General features: G+C 46.5%; 1 long non-coding RNA gene across 1 annotated transcript; it reads left to right on the forward strand.

Moving 5' to 3' along the window:
• Nucleotides 1-26: 26 nt before the first annotated feature.
• Nucleotides 27-5,236, forward strand: LOC129785657 (uncharacterized). The gene is made up of 2 exons (XR_008749822.1): nt 27-315; nt 4,759-5,236. It is a non-coding gene; the product is annotated as an uncharacterized LOC129785657 (long non-coding RNA).
• Nucleotides 5,237-6,821: the final 1,585 nt, after the last annotated feature.

Consider the following 6,821-nt stretch of genomic DNA (forward strand, 5'->3'; position numbering starts at 1 on the left):
GTGGGATGGTGGCGGAGCAGGGAAGGGCGGGGGCGGGGAAGGCGAGCGTCCCCGCTTTAGAGGGGTACCGCGTGCCAGGCGGGTAACCGCTGCCGCCGCCGCTCTGTAAGAGGGCCTTGGCGGCTTGCGGGGACACGCAGCCCGCCTAGGGCCTGTGGCGGTGAGGGGCTGCCCCTGGGCAGGGCTCCTTCCCCTGCCCCCGGAAGGGCTTCCGCCGCGGCGGCCCAGCGGCCCGGGGCGAGGAAGCGGGCAACGAGCCGCGGCCACAACTCCACGTCCCGAGGGAGCTGTAGCTCTCCTAACAAGAGCTATACAGTGGGTGGAAGAAAATATTTTATTTTTTTTTTTTAAAGTACGCGCTTGGCTTGTTTGCAGTGAAAGAAGTTAGCACTGGAGGTGTTGGGTTGTAGAAAAATGCCTTCAGATAAATCCTGATTATTGGGCCTCCTGGAAGCCTGCGCGCCCACCCCAGCAGCAGCCCCGGGCGCTCTGGGGTGCCACAGCTTTCCTTGTGGTTTAGCTCACAGGGCCGTGCCTGGAAGGGCAGCAGCTGCCCTGTCCTGGTGCTTTGGCCCAGCTTGGGAGGTCCCCAGGTCCTGCTGGCAAACCCAAGCGGTACCTGTCTGCTCCATAGAGCGCTGGCACTGCGCAGCCCTGCACAGAGATGGGTCGGCAGAGCATCTGCCCAGACTTGCTGCTGAAAGCAGTGCTGGGAAGGAGATGGAGGTGGTGGACACTGAGCCTCCTTCTTGGACTCTTGATGTTGCACTGTCTTCCAACAAGTTTGTCCTGTTGGAAAAAGGCAAACCTGATTGCCAACACTCTGTTGGTCACTATCTCATGGCTTCTTATCCCACATGGCCTGGAAACAGACTGCAGGCAGCTGATACTCCACTGAGCCCAGGTGAAGAGAAGCTGAACAAGAAATAAGTGATTTCCCCCCACCGCCCCCCTTCTCTCTGACATTTTTTATGACTGAGGTGCTGGTTCAAGTCTGGGAGAAAATGCTAAGCTTTTTCATTGCCTTTGTCATGGCATTGTCAGATCTCCAGCTGCCAGTCTGAGATGCGTTCAGGTGCTCTGTACCTTGTGGCTGTGACTGATGTCTCTCCCACAGCGGGGGGAAGATGTCGGTGGAATGACTGGCATTGTCCTGATCACAGTTCTTTGTGGACTCAGCTCAAGGATTTGTATCATGAACAAACTCTTTTTTTTAAATTTTTAAATTGTAGAGCCAGTGACATTTACACAGGTGTTATTTACAGAGTTTGTGCACAGCCAGCCTGACCAGATGAAAAGACATGAGAAGGATTTGCATGATATGGACCTCCCGGCGTCCCTTCTTCTAGCTGATGTGTTGCAGAGTCTGTTCCAAACATAGGACTCAGGCCTGGAACTTGCAGGCTTTAGGATAGCATCGTGTTGATTTTCCTTCTGCTGTTCCTGTAGTTGCCACTACAGTGCAGTAGGTATTGCTAGTTGCCCCTTTCTGCTCTGTGCAGTGTTGTTTTTAATTTTTTGAGGGAGAATTGCTGTATGATTTGGGAAGAAAAGTAGAAATGAGATGCTGGGGGCTGAATGGAGCATCCTGAGGAGAAGGTAGCTGGGTTTAGGAATGTTTTGCTTGTGTGAGAGCCGTTCCTAAATCATATTCCATCAGAAAGTGTGTTTCCAGAGAGAAGGGAAGTGGTGAAGGTCCGTCAGCAGATGGTAACCTCGCTGCCTGCAAGAGCACGCCATTTTTCTCCTTTTCCCACACAGTGATTTCCAGATGAGTTGTGGAACAGGCACAGATGCAGCTGGTGCCTTGTGGTTGCCCATCTGGTCTCTGGGCTGTCCCAGCACCCCTATCTGAACTGTTGTATTTCTGTGGGGAAACAACCAGCCTTTTGAAGTGAGAACTGATAGGCCAGCAGCTGAATGATGCCGATTCTTTATTTTTTTAGCAGAGATTAAGAGGGGTATCACTTAGGAGCCCAGGCAGCTTCAAAGCCCTGCTTTGCTGGTCACTGTAAGTGGACAAGAGAGACATTTTTTACCCTAAAAATCTTGCAATCGAAAAACCATAGAATCATCAAGGCAATGAAGATGGGACTGTGCTATGAAGTGCATGACAGAAGTGTACACTTGGCTCAGTAGCATCCATCCTGATCAGAGTGGAGCAAATTTTCATTGCCTGGTTCTCACCCAGCCCTTAGATAGTGATGAATTTGTGACACTGGGATCCTGGGAGTGCTCCCGTGTTCTGCTCAGGAGGAATGTGAAAGCTTTGGATGCTTCCTCCTTACTGTTGGTCCTGGGAGGCAGCAGCTGCTGCTTTCTGGATCTGGGAATGATACAATGAGCCCACCAGACTACCTGGGCTCTGATCAAGAATAGCGAGGGGAGCCAGCCCCAAGAATGGGCCTCAACAGCCCTTGTAATGAGGGTAAAAAAAAGGCCATGTGAGATGCAGAGAAGGAAAGTAAGAACAAGGAGCAGAAGGTTGGGGTTGGTGGCACTGTTTGTCTCAATTTATCCCTGATTTAGCCCAGAATTTCAGCATTTCTGCTGTCTGTATAGAGAGCAGAGAGGTCTGAGGCTGTATCAGAGAGATATCTGCCATCCAGTCTATCAGTCTATGCTTTCTAGCACGCTAGTTCCCAGAGGAGTCCCCAGCCTCTGCATAATGATGTTCACTGGCACAGTAATTTCTGCCCTGTCACATCAGGGCCCTGGGCAAAGGTAGGAACAGTGGGAAGGGCTGTAAGAGGAGGCAGTTTCTGAAGCTGGAGGCAGGATTCAAGATGGGGAGACAGAGGTGGAGCTGGCATGGGAACACACTGACCTCCAACACAATGGCTTCCAACAATGGCAGAGAAGAACTGCAGGTGAAGAGTTTGGGCAGAACACCAAAGGATAGTCCTCATGGAGAAACTCACCCTGCGAAAGATGCTGTGTTAGAAGTCATGAAAATAGTTGTCTGCCCAAAATGTAATGGGAGTGATCCTGATCTCTGAAATAAAGGTGAACTGAGCAAGCCTTGTGCATGTGCAAAGAAATTGGTTAGGATTTCACCTACAGAAGAGTGGTTTGCATTGGAGAGAAGCTTCTCTGTCTTTCTCCCATTTGGTTCAGCTTGTTAACTTTTCTTGTCACATAAGAGCCCCTCTGTCCTTTCCCATCCATATCTGATCATGAAGAACTTAACACAGAGCTCAGGCTACAGCTCACCACCTTGCTCTCACAGGGCCCCATCGCCAAAACTCTTTTTATCCTCCGTTCTCACAAAGTCTGATTTTTACCTTATTAAAGTTCAAAAACCTTAGTCCTTGGAAGTGCAAATGCTTCAGGTAGAGCCAGGTGATGAGGTAACGGCACCTTTGGAAAAACAGTTCTTCTGTTTAATCTGGACGTTTGGATCGCATAGCTTGCATACATGCATAGAGCCATTAGGTGAAGACTGTGAATGTTAGAATGCTGTTTTTACTCAGTCTAGCCTGAGCTTCAACCAGTCATGGTGTGATTTTGTCAGCTGGTTTGGGAAACCAGGGAAGGAACAACCAGAAACTTTCTACAGATGTCGAAAATGCCATCAGCCAGCTGATAGCCTGCCTAGCAGCTCTCCCCATTATAGGCATCCTGCGTTAGCCTCATCCATGCTGTCAGGAGTTTAGGAGTGCGTGGCCAAATGTGCCATAGATGGAGTTATATTTCTAGATTTCTTGTGTAACTGGAAAGCTGAACTGGTTGGTGAGCTTGTATCATGACACTGGATACAGGCTACTTAGGGAATATGTGACTTGTTTAGCACTTGAGCCCTACAGCTTGAGGACGATGAGCAAGAATGCATCGTCTTAAGTAAAATAAAATTATTAACCCTCTAGGTTAAAGGCTACCCTGTTACTACAGAAAAAATTAAAAATAGGCACAGAACCCAGAAAGGACATTACTATTAATCTTTAGGAGTGATTGACTGTTATAAACATGAAATCAAGGTTTTCCCTTAGAACCATAAAAGCTATTTTAAAGATTCTTCAACTCCCCTTGGAGGGCTAACGTTTGATAATATACACACAGAGGAATGTGGCAACCAACAACAGCTGAAGCTGGTAGAAGAAAAATATGGCGAGGATATAGGTAAGATTAGAATACAGGATGCAGAAAGGTGAGGAGCTGAAGTGGCAGAAAAAGCATTTGCATAGAGCAGTAATGCAGTCTTTTAGCATACTAAGAAGCTTTCCTACAGAATTAGCCTCTTAATTCACTGCCAGTACCATTACTCGCTTGCCTTAATTTAGTGGCAAACAGGGAAGTGTGCATGAGAAAAAGTGTTTGCTTTTGCCACACTGCTTCACGTAATATTCCCAGTTCAACCTGAAAATGTGATGCTTGAGGCCCAGCTGAATTTTTTTGCTGCTTACGATTGTTCAAGACTAATAGCTCTAAAACAATCTGAAATTAGGAACTCTGAGAAGTGGAGTTACAAATTCAGAGATACTATGTGCTAGCTCTTCCCTGCGCTAGGCTGCTTCACAGAGGCTGTCCCTTCTCCTTCCTCCACTACACATAATGTGGGAGAGTCCTGTTGTCCCTCCAGCGGAAGGAAGGGAAGCCTGGTTTTCACTGCTCAAATTCCTCCTGGCTATTTAGATAGAAATCCTGTCCTAACAGCCCTTTGCTCATAGGAACAGCTGTAACTCCTGTGTGTGTAACCCCTGTGTGGGCAGGAATGTAACACCCTGAACAGAACTCTAACTTCTCTTCCTCACCCTACAGGAATGTAAAGATATTTGTGCTGTTACAGCTGTGGAATTCATGAAGAATAAACAAATGGTGCAAAAGAGAAGACAAGCTACAGCCACTGACCTTTCAGAAATATATATACACATACACAGCACGGAAGCAGGAAACATAACAAAACAAAATATACTTTATTAAAATTAAGCATGTTAGCACCTCAGTGTAACCTGGAGAAGCTGAACAGTCCAGCAGTTAACCAGTCCAGCAGGCCAAATGGCTGAACATCCTGAAGTGCATTCCAATGGTAGAAAAAGTACCACGACTGTTACAACACGCACATTCTCAAGAAGCTAGGACGCACAACCAGTCTCATTTGTGAGGAGGGATGTTGTGCTGCCTATTGTCTTGATGGGAGCCTATAGATCTGCTGGACCAATTACATATGTTAAATCAGATGGTGTAGCAGGTACCTGCCTTCCCTACAAAAAAAGAAAAATCAAACCAACCAACCAACCAAGAAAAAAAAAAATTGCTGCTTACTTGACTCGCAGGAAAATCAGTATACCATGGAGCTGAAGTGAAAAGCTACGTATCTAGACTGGAGCAAATAAATTAAAATGAAATAATGAGAAATACTTAGTACATGAATAGACCTGTAGTATCCTTACAGTCAACCATCCAACTCAGTACACACGTTAATAGAAAAATGACCCATGCATCACACAGCAGGCTGTGACAACCAATGCCTTTAGCTGAACGGGCTACAAGATCGATAAACCTGCAGCTACCAAATTGCGCTGTGCCCTTTTGTTCCGTTATACAGAGTACGAAACTTACAGTTGTAAAGCTACATTAGCCAGTGTTACAAAGATTACATTATTTTCAAACTAAAGATACTTTCTACATTTAGAAAATAACTTCTATAAAATTCAGTAAAACTGACATCCTGATCTACTGACTGCAACGCACTCTGATTACAGGAGAAAGCTCTCAGAGACCCAGAAGACACCTGGGCATTCCTCCCTTGAATGTAATTACGGGCACATCGTGGTGAACTGCCTTTTGTTTTCCACCTCCATCACTCCTGAAGCTGTACCCGCTAAGTACACATCGCCATATAGCTACTATGCAGGTGCACCAGATACCCTCCTTTTCCTCCTCCTCCTCCAAAGCGCCAGATACCAAAGTGGATGTATCTGCTCCACTGGCTAACCTGGAAGTACATATTCAAGCCAAATTAGTAGCCTTGCTGCCCTCACTCCAACCCTCTTTCCAGCCAACACTGATTTGGTTTCCTGTTCCTGAAAAGTAAGGGGACTAATGCTGGCTAGAAATAGAAACTACACAATCATTCCACATAATTTGTTACAATATTCTTAAAAATCTTGGTTTAGAACACGCAAACATGTTTCAGTAAGGTCTTGCCTAATGTACAGATTATTAGTCATGCCAACTAGTTTAGGATTAGACAGCAAGGGTTTGCAACCACTGCAGAGAAACTTGCTTCGCTTCTGTTTCATCCCAGTTCTCTGAAAGAAAGCCAAGGATTTAAATTCCAACGTGTTACAAAGCCTCCGTTTCATTAGAGAGAGTTCTTAAGCCAATGAGATAAACTACAGCTGTCAAATGCCACCAAGTTCTTTGTACCAGATTGTAATCCTTACTAGTGTTGAGAGCATCGAGACATCTGTAACAAATACGTATGTACTGCGAAGAAAGCAGAAACTACACAGTACAAGTACTACTTTAATCTGAGGATTCTTTCACGCTAGAAACAGCAGTCTTTTATGGCATCAGTAATTTACTGAAGAAACACATTACCCTGAGAGGGTTTCTAAAGCTTTCCTCGTGCCTCTGCTAAGCGAGGCCATGTGCGGCATCGTTGTTCAATCCTAGGAAGGGTACGGTGCCAACTGCGCTTCCCAACACGCCTTCTCCAGGGGGTAGTGTTGCCTCTACTTTATGTAACGCAGAGCAAGTTTACTTGCTGAAAACCGGAACCCTGCGTCCGCTTAGTGGTGACACGGGTCCCATCCACACTGAGAGAAGCGCTTTCTGCCACTGCTGGCATGGGGGGAGCGCTGCTAGGTCCGGCAGGG

This window comes from Falco peregrinus, chromosome 14 (genome assembly GCF_023634155.1).
Source record: "Falco peregrinus isolate bFalPer1 chromosome 14, bFalPer1.pri, whole genome shotgun sequence".
In the NCBI taxonomy this organism is placed as follows: Eukaryota; Metazoa; Chordata; class Aves; order Falconiformes; family Falconidae; genus Falco; species Falco peregrinus.